This window comes from Macaca fascicularis, chromosome X (assembly GCF_037993035.2).
Source record: "Macaca fascicularis isolate 582-1 chromosome X, T2T-MFA8v1.1".
Classification (NCBI taxonomy): Eukaryota; Metazoa; Chordata; class Mammalia; order Primates; family Cercopithecidae; genus Macaca; species Macaca fascicularis.
In genome coordinates, this window is record NC_088395.1 from 7,999,379 (window position 1) to 8,014,837 (window position 15,459).

Here is a 15,459-nt window from a genome sequence, read left to right on the forward strand (position 1 = left end):
AATGAAATAATAGACGCTGGAGACTCCAAAGGGAGGGTAGGAAGGGGGTTAAGGGATGAAATTCTACCTATTTGGTACAATGTACACTATTTGGGTGATGGTTACAGTAAAAGCCCAGACTTTACCACTACACAGTATATCAGTGTGACAAAATTCCACTTGTACCCCTCAGTCTGCAAAAATGAAAATAAATATTTTAAAATAAAAAATTTTAATTACATGGTAGAAGTCGTCTAAGAGCTTTATCAAGATGTAATTTATATACCATCAAATTCACCCCTTTGAAGTGTACATTTCAATGTTTTTTCAGTACATTTACAGAATTGTGCAACCTTCACCATAATCTACTTTTAAAGTATTTTCATCACTCCAAAAAGAAACCCTGCACCTTTTATTACTCACACCCTGTTCTTTCTCCCTCCAGCCCCTGGCAAACACTCATCTACTCTCTGCCTTCATGCATTTGTCTATTCTAGACATTTTGCATAAATCAGATCCTACAGGATGTGGTTTTATGTGACTGGCTTCTTTCACTCAGGATCATGCTTCGGTTTCATCCATGTTGTAGGAGGTGCCAATACTTTTTTCCTTTTTTATAAATTGCTGGATAGAATTTTTCTGTTATCAGTGTGCTGATAAGACATTGATATCAGCTCCCCATGCACCCCTTAATATATTTTCGGATAAACAAGGGAATCCCCTGAAGCTCTGCTCCTTTAACGTGAGCACCACGTTAAGCTTCCTCAGCAGAGGGTGCTGGAGAGATAGTGCAAAAGAAAGGCTACAATTTCCGGCTCAGGGGGTGAAATCGGAAGTGCGGTTATGACGACGTCTGGTGGCATCTCTTCCAGTCATAAGCCCAGGTTGCAGCCTTTCAGCAACTCTGACACCTAGACCTGGCAATATTATTTCCCCAGCTTCCTCAGCTCAGAAATCAGAATTCCCTTCCGAGTCTGACACATCAAGCTGTTGTCCTTCTTCAAACTTCCCACATGGCTGTGTCCCTTTGAATCTTCTGTCCACTCCAATGCACAGACTCCCTAACACGGTGGTTGCCGATCACCTGCCCTCTCACCTGCACTCTAGAAAGTGGCCCACAGTTTGCCCAGCAACTCAAGATCAACTCTGGCTTGGCCAAATCTCCAAACATCTCCACTCTTAGGTGGCAGTGCCATATACCTTTTCCAGGGAAGTCTAAACCCTTCCCTAGTGTGTCCTTTGAACTCTCTCCCTGAGCTCTAAAATACCAAACAGAGTTGAGTCTCTGCATGTCTTATAGTTACTCTTTCATAACTCTTCATAATTCTTCACATTAAACTGTCCCTATTTAATCCCACTGCATGGTTTGTCTCTTGCCTGGACTCAAACTTCCACAGTATTTCATTGTATAGGCATACCACATATTGTTCATCCATGCATCAGTTGATGGCCATTTGGGTTGTTTCCATTTGTTTGGCTCTTAGGAATAATGCTGCTGTGAACATTTATGTGCAAGTCACATGTTTTATTTCTCCAGGGTCGCTACGTAGGAGTTGAATTGCTGTAGCGCAGGGTACATTTGTCTTTAACTTTGTAAGAAACTGCCAAACTATTTTCCAAAGTGGCTGCACCGTTTGCCCTTCCCATTAGCAATGTGTGAAGGTTCCAATTTGTCTACATCCACATCAACACTTATTATGTTCTATCTTTTATGATTATAGCCATTCTAGTATATTTTATACTACCAATTCAAGTTATTGAAGCCAAAAATGAAGGTTGAGTGGAAAAAAAAAATCCGAATTGTGTCCAGTACTCAAGAAGAAATAGGGAAGTGATGTCTATTATTTTGTTCTTGTTCTTATCAAAAGTTAAGAGACCAATTCTTTCTGGGCTGCAATCATGGTAACGTGTTCTTTCTTGGATGCTGTGACAGCAGGGTAAATGAAAGGAAACTCACAGTTTTTGGAACAAAAGCCATAGAACACTTCATTTCAAGAAAAAGTTAATACAAACTTCAATAAAATAATGTGAAGAAAATGTTAAGCCAAAAAGACAGTTTGATTTTGTGACTTTTTATATGTAGGTAATTTTCTCTTTATTTTTTTTTTTCTGGTAGAAACTTTAAAACTAACTCAACAGTTGGTCCAGAAACAACATTTAACCATTATTTTCTAGGCTACACATTTGGGCCCAATACAACTCCAAGAAATGGAGAAACGCTCTGTTTCCGTTTGGAATTCAGAGAATCTTTCTGGCTGTGGTACAGATTTCCTGTGTTTTGCTCCAGGATGGTTGAAATTTGGGCAGCTCAATCAGGTTCGAATTATGTTAGAATAGCATTTGCATTCTAGTTACAAAGCAAGGCTTTGCATTCCCACCCACACTTTCTTGGCTTGAACCACCATCCTCATCAGTCTAAAGAAATTTAAATCTTTTAAACAAGACAGGATGAAAGAAAAGTTGGGCTGAAAAAGAAAAATTTAGAAACTTTTCTGATTAAGTTAGCTCTTCCTAAAGTGTTTAGATCACCAGCCACCTCCTAGCACCTCGTTTGAGATTCCACTGAGTAAAGTACATACCTTCAAGGTATGAATTAGCAAACATCATGAATTTAAAAAAAACACACACACACTTTGGAAGCTGTTTGTTAAATCTTGCAGAATTTTTAGCTGGTTTAAATGTCAGACACCAAGTCCAGATAAGAAGACGTACGAGGTTTTGTGGTGGTGGAAACTACTTAATCCACTATCTCCGGTTCCATGAAGATCCACGTTAGTCTGTGATATTAAAGTATGATGTCAATTCTTTGAGCCTTTTGGGTTTCAATATGTATATTTAACAATACAGGGGCTTCAGCATAGGGTACACTACCTTATGAATGTATGGGACTTTAGTTTTATGACACATAAAAAAGACAGTGCATATATAACTGGTTAGTCCAGTATATGTACATTTCAAATAATTATGATTCTAACAGTGTGGTCTCCGATGTTTGAATATATTGTTTAAGCAAAAATAGTCCTTGGAGCCGGGCGCGGTGGCTCACGCCTGTAATCTCAGCACTTTGGGAGGCTGAGGCGGGTGGATCACGAGGTCAGGAGATCGAGACCATCCTGGCTAACACGGTGAAACCCCGTCTCTACTAAAAATACAAAAAATTAGCCGGGCGTGGTGGCTGGTGCCTGTAGTCCCAGCTACTCGGGAGGCTGAGGCAGGAGAATGGTGTGAACCCGGGAGGCAGAGCTTGCAGTGAGCCGAGATCGTGCCACTGCACTCCAGCCTAGGCGACGGGGCCAGACTCCGTCTCAAAAAAAAAAAAAGTCCTTGGAAAGGTTGCAACGTGATAGAAGAAGAGACACAGGAACCCTGTTTTGGAGACAAATTTCCATTCAGGGAAGAACTTTTACAGATACTCACTGAAGAGTATCTAAAAGCATCATGCTTGCACCTATTTATCTGTTCCCCGCTCCCCTCCCGCCCCCCCCCCCGTCTCCATTGCCAAATGATGTCTTCAACCAATCTTTGCATAAACAGAAAATGAAAGAGACCTATAATTTCTGTATTTTGTCTTTTGATCCCGACAGCATTATTATTTTAGAAGAGAGGTCTAGATCAACCACTTTAAAATGACACCAACAGAAGGGCAGTGAAGAAGGCATTCTCGGAGGCTGCACATTTCTGGAAGACAGCATGACAATATGCCTCAAGTGCAAACAGGTATTTGGTTTGGACTTAGCAATTCTATATCAAAGAATTTGGCCCTACATAGTGAAAAAAAAGCCAAGATTTAAATGTAGATATTCTCTACATAATAATTTATAACTAAAAAAAGTAAGCCAAGCAAGACATCTAACATCATAGAACTCATTAACTAAATTGTAGAAAGGACTTTATTGTGTGTAGAAAAATTATTCAATTCTACAAAATGTAAAGTACTTGGGGGAAAAGGCATTGAAATGACATACCCAAAGTTCACCTCAAATGTAACCAGTGTAGAGGACATGATTGCAGACTTTTGATATATGGATACCAGGATATGCAGATAGACAGAGATTCAGATAGAAATGTTTTAAGGACCATGTGTTTAAAGTAAGAATTAGTAAATGTATTTTTCTTAAATTTAGCTATAGAAAAGAAAGCTGAAGTGATGCCAAAGGGATTGCTGATCTTCAAATATTTGAGGCTGGAGTGTCTAGGAATACAGTAGGACATGAATCCTTAAAAGTGAGATAAGGTCAACTGCATAAGTAATGTGTTGCAAATTCACTTTGTATATATAGCATTTTAACTATGCTATTTGGTAAACACCAAAATGCAGTCTGTTCCTGGATTAAAATAGAAACTCTGTTGTCTTTCTATCTGCACTTCTGACACTTTCGATGCTCTCATTTGTTATGCTCTCAAGCCATCTCAACCTAACTTACCCTTCCCTCGCCCCCAGAAATTGTCTGGGAAAGAGGAGAAATTAGGGCATCCTCAAACTGTACCTCCTAGACTAGAGGAATCATACAATACTAAGGCTAATTTTCCCAGTTAGAAAAACTGAACAGAAACTGAATGACTGGCAGCCTGCCCGCCAAAGAAGGAAACGTCCAAAGCTTAAGAATGAACCAGACTAGGTGCAGTGGCTCTCGCTTGTAATCCCAGAACTTTGGGAGGCTGAGGCAGGCGGATCACTTGAGATCAGGAGTTTGAGACCAGCCTGGGCAATATGGTGAAACATCATCTCTATAAATAAATAAATACATAAATACATAAATAAGCTCCAGTTTAACTCCTGAACCAGATAAAGAATAAATGACAGGCCGGGCACAGTGGCTCATGCCTGTAATCCCAGCACTTTGGAAGGCCAAGGAGGGTGGATCACTTGAGGTCAGGAGTTCAAGACCAGCCTGGCCAACATGGTGAAACCCCATCTCTAGTAAAAATACAAAAATTAGCTGGATGTAGTGGGAGACGCCTGTAATACCAGCTATTTGGGAGGCTGAGGCATGAGAATCACTTGAACCCCAGAGGCAGAGGTTGCAGTGAGCCGAGATTGCACCATTGCACTCCAGCCTGGGTGACAGGGTGAGACTCCATCTCAAAAAATATTAATAATAATAAAATTAAAATTAAAAATAATGAACCAGTCTGGGGCCATTCCTGAAGGACTGTCTATGGCATTGAAACAACTACCAAAAGTTGATATGAATCGTATGATACATGATTACCAGGATATGTTATATTATAGCCCTGAAATCAAGATCAGTAACTGTAACCTGAAACTGGAATCCACAACTTATTAATTCCAGTGAGTCACTCATGTTCACTCATATTTATTGATGAATTCAATATTTATTCATAACTAATAATTTATGATGAAAATATTTGGTGAATAAGACTCTTCTTTACCAACAAAATTGTGTCCTCGAATAGAAATGTTAGAAACTTTTTTATACTGAAAACAATTTTTTAAGTATTTCTTTTGGTACTTAGCTCCACATTTTTAAAACCTTTTTCTTTTCTTCTCTTTTTTAAAAAATAGACAAATAATAATTGTACATATTCATTGGGTACATAGTGATGTATGCCAAGAAGTGAATTTCAAAATTCTTAAGAAGAACAACAACAACAAAAAAGACAAAGTGAGAATCCTATCCCCAGAGTAACTCCTGAGAAGTTTTCCAAATAAGTGAAATATGTATACGAAAATTTGAAATTAACACAGGAAATTTCTTCTTCAGTTTATCCATCTATACATAATGAAACTAAAGAAGATAAAGCTGTTTGTTCCTTGGGACAGTCTAAGAATAAATAAAAGACAGAAAATTTTTCAAAAGGAAGAAAAAGGTAAGTCATGATTTTTGTTTTTGGAATAAAATTTATAATTTTGTTACAATAAAAAGTTGGACTTCCATTTCCCCTCAAAATATAATGTTTTAAACATGTCTTCTGCAGTTAAATACTGAAATACCAGTATTCTCAGTTGACTCTGTTATTGCAATCACTAAATGTCACCATTGGCGTGTGGGCCTGTTGGAATGGTGATGTGAATAACATGACACTTCCTTTCCGTCATTTCCCTACAATACAGTATTGTGAAGCAAACTTTAGTGGAAGTTGAAGAATATCTAGAGCTAGTTTTAGTGACCAAAAAATAAACCTTCTCCACAACCGAATATCAAATATTACTGTCCAGGGGAAATGAAAAAAAAAATTCACATGGCATCAGCTCTTAATATATTCCAGTTCTAGCCATGTGCAGTGATCCTGAAGACATTTTTTCTTTGAATTGTGGGGAGAGAGAGACAAAAGGTAGAGTTAACGTAAAAACAAAAGCTGGAAACCAGTGAGAAAAAGAGAAAGAGACAGAATAACAGTTCTCAGCCCTCTACCAACCCAATCATTAACTCAAAGTCAAGAGAACATTACCTCCAACTTGCCAAACTTGCTTCTACCTCCAAATTGAACATTATTTCTCTAGGAGTGAAATTCATATAATACAAGGTTTTGAAACTTTGCCTTTTCTAAAATCTGAGTTATGATCATTCAAGTATTAGCAGAAGGGGCTTGGTAACCCAACTCTTGAGAAAAGTTCAGAAACACGACATTCATCATCTTTCTGTCATGATGGCAAAGCTCCATGACCCTGTGCTTTCCAGTATGGTAGCCCTAGCCTCACATGGATATGAGCACTTGAAATGTGCTGAGACAGAGGAACTGAATTTCTCATTTTATTGATTTCTAACTAGTTTGATTTAAGCTGCTGCAAGTGGCAACTGGCTACTGTGTGTATTGAACAGAAGAACTCCAGTTGAAATAAATAAATACTCTATGGTTAAGTCCCTTCCAGGTCAACTTGTCACTGTGAGGGGAAGTTTTATCTCCTCAATCTTCTTGGTCTATAACCAGATAATTATTAGAAAACTTAATATCAGGTATGCACACACACACACACGCACCCACGCACACACACAAGTGCATCCTTTCAAAGATTAACAACAAGCTAATGCAACCTAAATCATGGTCAAAAAGAGAAATTGTTTCCTAAGTGGAGCATAACCCCCTAAGAAAGCATTGTCAGGTTTTTTTAAGCTCTTCTTTTGTTTCCATGCCAAGCCTCTACCTCTACCAGTGCTTAAGGAACCAACCCATTCCCATGCATTTTCAAATTACTGACCCACCTTTTGCTCAAACAGACATTAAACTTGCTAAAACTTTGCATTTACTCACCTTCTTTATTTTATGCCAAATTACATTCTTAAACTAAGCAAGCTTTATAAGTCTTTACTGTTCAACTCTAGTCAGAGCAGATTCCAAGGAGTTTAGACATTTGTTCAGTTACAAAGATACTTTTAGAAGAAAATATTTTGATTATATAAAAACTAACTCATTAGCTATTGCTCAATGGCATTGGAAATATTTTAAAGTAGAATAAAGTGAAACTAAAGGCCTCAAGTATAAAAAGAAATAAAATTAAGATATTTTTCTTCCTCTGTACAAGGGCCAAATTTTCATTTTCTTGGCAATTAGGATATTTTGTCAAAATATAATAGAACTCTTTTGAGTTGTATGCATATTAATGTATAATAAAATCAAACACCATAAATATATATCACATTTAAAAGAAAAAATACTCAACACAGATTCTTAAAACTATAGGGTAGATAAGGGGTAAGCAATTTATTTTTTCTTAATGATCAGAAGTAATGTTTTAGGCTTTGCATACTGTATGTTCTTTGTCACAGCTACTCTGCCTTTTAAACACAAAAGCAGCCATAGACAGTACATAAACAAATGAGCATGACTGTGTTCCAATAAAACATTACTTACAAAAACCAACCAGTGGGCCTCAATTTGGCCTGGTGGGGTGGGCACTGTAGTTTGCTGAGCAACGAGGTAGATAAAAAGTATGGGCCAGGCGTGGTGGCTCAAGCCTGTAATCCCAGCACTTTGGGAGGCCAAGATGGGCGGATCACGAGGTCAGGAGATCGAGACCATCCTGGCTAACACAGTGAAACCCCGTCTCTACTAAAAAATACAAAAAACTAGCCAGGTGAGGTGGCAGGCGCCTGTAGTCCCAGCTACTCGGGAGGCTGAGGCAGGAGAATGGCGTAAACCCGGGAGGCAGAGCTTGCAGTGAGATCGTGCCACTGCACTCCAGCCTAGGCGACAGAGCGAGACTCCGTCTCAAAAAAAAAAAAAAAGAACCTATACTTTTGATAAATACTGACTACACAGCAACTAGAAAAATAAACATATAGATATCTCATTAATCAAGTTGAAAACCTGTTACTGTGAACAATGGTGTATTAATTCATTCTCACACTGCTATAAAGAACTGCTCAAAACTGGATAATTTATAAAGGAAAGAGGTTTAATTGACTCACAGTTCTGTGTGGCTGGGAAGGCCTCAGAAAACTTATAATCATGACAGAAGGGGAAGCAAACACATCCTTCTTAATATGGCAGCAGGAGAGAAGTGCTAGCAGGGGAAATGTGAGACACTTATAAAACCATCAGATCTCATGAGAACTCACTATCACGAGAACAGCATGGGGGAAACCGCCCCCATAATCCAATCACTTCACCACTAGGTCCCTCCCATGACACATGGGGATTACAATTCAAAATGAGTGTTGGGTGGGGACACAGTCAAACCATATCAAATGGGAAAGATGAAAACTTTTAAAGGAAATAAGCAACATTCTTTGAACTCTGTTCTTGGCAGGAAAAGTAACTATGCCAAGATGGAATTGAAGAGCTAAGAAAGGAATCAAGACAGACACTAGTAGTTTGCAGGACATTCAGCACCACATCAGGACAAGACCACAGCTGGCTTTGCAATATGACACCTTATTGCAAAGGTGCACCTTAACATCCAGAACCTTCCAATTATCTTAATAGCCCACAAAATGCTGTGTCTAGCTCCCTCACTTATAAATGATGAGTGTCATTTATATAAATGTGATGCATATATATCCTTAAAGGCCACTTTTACAAATATCATGATGAGAGGAATTTGGGGCACATCTAAAATAGACCAAATAGTATAATGGGAGTCTTTGCTCCCATCACTTTGCCTCAGACTGTCAGTCCTGCCACAACCTCATCCTATCCCCATCACAGTAAGTGGAAGAGATTCTCAGACATCACATTATTTCATCTGTAAATATTTCCACCAGAGTCACTCTAAGATAAGGATGAAAACAATAGCTGTTTATTTGCAGTCACCATTGTATGTCTAGGCATTTGACTAAAATCTATCCTTTTACCCCATGCATTAAAATAATTAGAGAAAATTTTTGTTGGATGGAAGTTAAAGTGGTATAAAGCAAGAAAACAGATTGCTTCCTTTTAAGAACATTTTCATCATGAAAATAAATGTGTTTTTCTGTTATATCTCTTATTATTAGGTTGGATTTGTTGGGAGAAAAGGTGACGCAGGGCTTGCATATCTGACATAATGTAAAAGAGTCTTGGAAGACATCCAGGGTCCAGGGCCTAAAACCCCTCGTGGCCTTTGGAATGCCAAGCTCTCTGCCAAAGGGTGGAAGGCTGCCCTGTGCACCATAATCTAAGCCCAGGGCATAAAACCCCTCATGGCTTGGATGGAATCCAAGGCTCAGGGCATAAAACCCCTCGTGGCCTCTGGAGTGTGTCTAGACTTGCTGGCTTCTCGCTTCTAGCACTCCCAGGCTCATAAAACAATTGTATCTTAAAGTAGAACATGTCCCCCATTATCTCAAGTAGCAGAACATGTTCCATGTGCTTCAAAGGAAATACTAAACCATCACAGCTATAGATCATGTGCTTGATGCACCACTTCCTTTCAACCCCCACATCCTTACCACCTGCTTCTTTGTTTGATTACCAATAAATAGTGTGGGCTCCCAGAGCTCGGGGCCTTCACAGCTTCCATACTAGCATTGGCCCCCTGAACCCACTTTATGCACTCTTAAACTTATCTTTTCTCATTCTTTTGACTCTGCCAGACTTCGTAGCTCCCACGGCCTGGTGTTGGGTCCAGCCGCCCCAACGGGGTTTTATATGATCAGGGAGCAGTAGTGGTTGCCATAGTATGAAGAAACCTGTGGCAAAGTTCCCTAACTCTTAGAAAGTGCAGCATGGGCTGGGCATGGTGGCTCACATCTGCAATCTCAACACTTTGGGAGGCCAAGGTGGGCAGATTGCCTGAGATCAGGAGATCAAGATCAGCCTGGCCAATATGGTAAAACCCTGTCTCTACTAAAAATACAAAAATTAGCTGGATGTGGTGGCGCACACCTGTAGTCTCAGAAACTCAGAAGGCTGAGGCAGAAGAATTGCTTGAACCCCGGAGGCAGAGGTTGCAGTGAGCAGAGATCACGCCAGTGCACTCCAGCCTGGGTGAAAGAGCGAGACTCAGTCTCGGAAAAAAAAAAAAAAAAAAAAGAAAGTGCAGCATGTGTTCAATGAAAGAACATTATCATGACTCATCTTCCTACACTCTCTCAGGAATTTTGAGCTGATTCAAATAACAGAGGAGAAGAAAATAACCTGTGAATGCAATCTGATGAAGCATTGACACATCCTGCATTCAACAAATAAAAATAATCTTGTCGTACCTTTGCATCTTCAGAAAAACATAGCAAGCAACTTCAAAAAAATAGGCTTGAGTTCAAGCCACATGAATTATTACAGATATCAGAAAATAAAACAATTGAAAATAAAGCATACTTACGTTGCCCATTTATGTGTGATTAGCCAGTCATTCATAAGACAGTGCAATCAATACTAATTTTTTCAGACAGGAGGGTAAAGTTTCTAACAGGATTGCAGTAAAATATGTTAACTTTTCTAGAAGTAGTGCTTTAGTCATCTGCACTGGGCTCACCTTGGTGTCAATGCGTTGGTCTGTTGTCTTCACTGAGAACTGTGCTGAGATCATCAGCAAAGCATACATAGCATTTCTAGGACTAGGGTAATTGGCCAGAACAAATTGAATGGGGAAAAAAACCTGAAAATACTGATACCATCCCTATAAATCTTATAAAATTAAGCAGGGAAGAAGGGAAGAGGAGAAATGAAAATAAACCAAGCTTGCAGCTCACTCAGCATTAATGACTAGGTCAGCCTGCTCTCTAACACCCTTCCTCATAGGTGTTTGCTACCTATGGCCCCCAGATCACATACACCCTTTAAGACATTATAGCTCCCCTTGACTGCTCTATAGGTAACATCTTAAGTATTGTTAAGTGTTACATTTTGCATTTGAGATACTCTTTCAGGTCTTGAGTACCAACGAAAGCACTGACATCAGCTAGTCTAAAGGACCCCATGAAGAGCTGACTCACCAAGGAATGCAGTTTCCACATACCCATGATTTAATTCCTCTTACCTTGACCAATCAACAATCCCAATTTTCCAGCCCCTTACCCTCCAAGATCCCCTTAAAACTCCAGTCAAGAACTCCCCAGGGAGTCATTGAGGGTCCCTCTCATCATTTGTCATCCTTACTCAGCTAACCTACAATAATTGAACTCTTTCTCTGCTGCAAACCCTGTTGTCTTGGTGGACTGGTCTGTTACTAGGCAGCAAGCCTATGGACCTATTGGTCCTGTAACAACACAAAATAAAAAATAATGCAAAATATCCAAGATGCTTAAAAAAAAAAAAAAACTATTAGTAAAATAGGTTGACAAAACTTTTTTTGAAAGGTAAGGATTATTTTGTGTGTGTGTGTGTTTCTTTGTTTTGGGTGGAGTTTCTCATCTTTATCACTACAGAATTTAGGGGGCCAGAGGACTCTTTTGTATGACGGCCTGCCCTGTACATTGTATGGGGTTTTGCAGCATCCCCACTCTCTACCCACTGGATGCCAGCAGCACCCTTATCCCCCAATGGTGGCAACTGAAATTGCTTCTAGACATGTTCTAGAAATGAGGGAGGAGACCTAACTCATTATCTCCCCCTCATTGCTTTAAGGAGACCAAAAGGAATGGAAATGTGCATTTGTGTGCACATGTGTGCATGTGTGTGTGTGTGTTAGAAGAGATTATCTCAAGCATACCTTAAATTTAGATATCATAACTTTACCTCATATGCATAGCCTTAAGATAAGTTTCAATCAAGAGGATTCTTATTTTTAGTCATTAGTTAGAAAAGTCATATTAATAACTAGTTTGTATAATGTTAACCAAAAAATTAAGTGTCATAAATCAAGGGGTGGTGATAAGTTTTCTGATAAAGCAGGCTGTGCAGGTTTGGTGGTGCACCTGTAGTCCCAGCTACTCAGGAAGCTGAGGCAGGAAGATAGCTTGAGCCAAGGAGTTCAAGGCTGCAGCGAACTGTGATTGCACCACTGCATTCCAGCCAGGGTGACAGAGCTCAGCTCTGAAAATAAAAAAGAAGGCAATTCCAGTGAGTGATATAGTCCATTGTGAATAACAATGACTGGAATTTGTGGATGATCTTATACTAGCAAAAGGAAATTCTCAACACAGTCACATGACACATAATGATTGCACATACAGTGGTAGTCCCATAAAATTATAATGTAGCTGAAAAATTCTTATCACTTAGTGACACTGTAGCTGTCATAGTGTCACAGTGCAATGCATTACCTTTTCTATGTTTGGCTATATTTAGATATGCAAATACTTGTCATTATGTTACAATTTCTTACAATATTCAGTGTAGTCACATGCTGCGCAGGTTTGTAGCCCAGGAGCACTAAGCTACACCACCTTGCCTAGGTGTGTAGTAGGCTGTACCACCTAGGTTTGTTGTGCATGTTTGTGTAACAACAAAGTCACCTGATGAAGCATTTCTCACAAGTGTTCCTGTCATTAAGTAACACATGACTCTATGACTTGAAGTTAAATTCCTGCTTTAGAAAAGACAAAGCATTTCTTCCTCATTTGAAAAATATAAATACATGCCAACTTTGGACAGGCTCAGTGACCAGCCAGGAAGATGATGGGTCCTAAAGCTCAGTAGAGTATCTGCGGGCAGCTGTAGTGATGATTCAGTGGCCACAGTGACTTTTGGTAATCTAGGCAGAAATTGCACAGGATGAAGACATGTCTATTTTTTTTTTTTTTTTAATGCTTGAGTCAAAAATCCAAAAAAGTTTAATATCCTGTGGATAAAGCATAGTTTTCTTAACCTCTTTTTTCCATGTATATTTAGCTTTTGACATCATCGACCTATAGCTATTTTTGCTTGTTTACTTAATGAGGTTTTTCTTTTTTTATTCTCCTGACGATTATAATGGAATTACTAATAACTGTATAATAGCATAAAAGACTATCTCATGGTCACAGTAGACATCTTGAAACTTGTATTAAATTAACACAGATGTGGTTCTACTCGAAGTTAAGTAGAAAGATTTGATTGGCACACAATAAACTGAAAGTAGACCTGCACAGGATTGGAAGGAAATCTAGTCCAAATGGCTCCTCTTATAGATGAAGCAGCTGAAATACATGGAAGTGAGGGAGAGTATCCAAGATAGTTCAGCTAGGGAGTAATATTCCTACATTGTTATTCGTAAATCGTCTTTGCATTGAAATTGCTTTAACCAATTTGCCAGACAAATTGTAAAATTGTATAATTCATATGATTGCAAAAAGAAACAATGCTTGAATCACTGTTGTAACTCAAGCTAAAGAAAACATATGGAAAATAATATAATTCTTTCTTATTTTTCCCTCAAATTCAGAGTCTTACCTCTTTTCAGCAAGTGCAGGACAATAGAAAGAAATACCTGAGGCCAGGTTGGGAGAAGATATGAAAAGATTTTCCCAGAAAATGAAGTAGAAAATCCTATGAAGGTGCACATTTTGTCACTTTCTTTCCAGTCATTGGGGTGGTAATGATAGTGTTCTGAGGACCAAGAGGGATGAGGGGAGGCAAACTGTGGAAAACTGGAACCAGTGCCAATGACTTAAAGTCTCAGTTGGGCTTGTTATATATAAAGCACAGGCCAGGTGCAACAAGACTAGTGAAAACATTCTGTGTCCAATTTACCATCAATGAAAAAAATGGGAGACACTGAATCTGTTATAAATTGGGGCCATCTCAAATGATATGTAAAATACAGGGTTATGGCCTTCCATTCCTGAGTGACAATTCTTGACTCTGTGCTGAATATTCTGGTGGGATTTGTGTTATATTTGTGTTGAGCTGCCCTAGATGGTCTCACCATATATTCGTTCATGACACAAACATTTACTGGGTGCCCATGATGTGCATGGAACTATTGTAGAAGCTCAGAGTTAGTCCTTAGCCCTAGAGAGTGAAGGGGTGACGAAGAAGCACATACGTCTTGTAGTAACACAAACTACACAAGTCAAAATAGGCTGGCTTGAGAAAAATGGAGGTAGGGACATGAGGATGGGGAAATCTAAGGTTTTCCAGGAATGGCAAGGAGGTAAGCCAGGAGACAGGGATGCCAGGGAAAAGAAAAGGAGAACCCATCAGAATATAGAGGGACAGATTGTGTAAGGGCAGGAGCCGTATTAGGGGCTGTGGCTTTTACACTGAATTGGTTGAGAAATCACTGGGAGGTTTTGAACAGGGAAGAAATAAGATTTAACTTATATTTTAATAAGTTTACTCTAACTTCGGGGTGGGGATAAGTTCAAAGGGGCAAGAATGGGAGGAGAGTTAAGAGCCTGTTGCCTTAGATCAGAGGAATGATTTGGCCAGCGTGGAATCATTTTGCCAGGAAACCCTTCCAGTGGTGTAGGAATTTCTGTTAAAAACCAGAAAATTAACAATCCGGGTTAACTTGAAAGCAAGAGATCAACATTCCTTGAGCAGACTTGAGATATTAAGACAGAAGTTTAAAAATTCTAATGATTTACATTTCTGCTATATCTCCTCTTATATAAGAGACACATACACACACACATAGGTTAAACATAACCTATGTTTCTATATAAACTATCAGTAGTGTAAACCTAAGCTGTGGAAACCAACATGTCTACAAATGTCTTGAGTTCCATCATTTGAATTCATTTAACTCTTTATTAATTATTATACATCCTCTGTGTGGCTCATTTAGCTTCCAGAATAAACTTTTGTTGAGTAGATGCTGAGATTAAGGTACTAGCAGACTGCTTATAAGAAGTGACATCTTAGGCCTGGCATAGTGGCTTATGCCTGTAACCTCAACACTTTGAGAGGCGGAGGCAGGCAGATCTCTTGAGGCCAGGAGTTTGAGACCAGCCTGGCTAACATGGCGAAACCTCATCTCTACAAAAAATACAAAACTTAGTGGGGTGTGGTATCATGCGCCTGTAGTCCCAGCTCCTCGGGAGACTGAGGCACAAGAAGCACTCAAACCCAGGAGGCAGAGGTTGCAGTGACCCAAGATTGTGCCACTGCACTCCAGCCTGGGCAATGGAGTGAAATGCCATCTCAAAAAAAAAAAAAAAAAAAAAAAGGAGACAGAGAAATGACATCATGACATCTTAGAAAAGATACCATTCCACCCAGAGTCATATTCCT

At 39.2% G+C, this 15,459-nt stretch overlaps 1 protein-coding gene across 4 annotated transcripts in view; it reads left to right on the top strand.

The window, feature by feature from the left end:
* Positions 1-15,459, top strand: part of LOC102122290 (testis-specific basic protein Y 1-like) — a 537,360-nt gene that overhangs the window by 434,181 nt on the left and 87,720 nt on the right. For all 4 annotated transcript variants that reach the window (XR_006695070.3, XR_006695071.2, XR_010584363.1 and 1 more), the window contains 2 exons: positions 3,564-3,696; positions 5,706-5,811. The gene's annotated coding sequence lies outside the window, so the exon portion shown is untranslated. The remainder of the gene's footprint in view (positions 1-3,563; positions 3,697-5,705; positions 5,812-15,459) is intronic.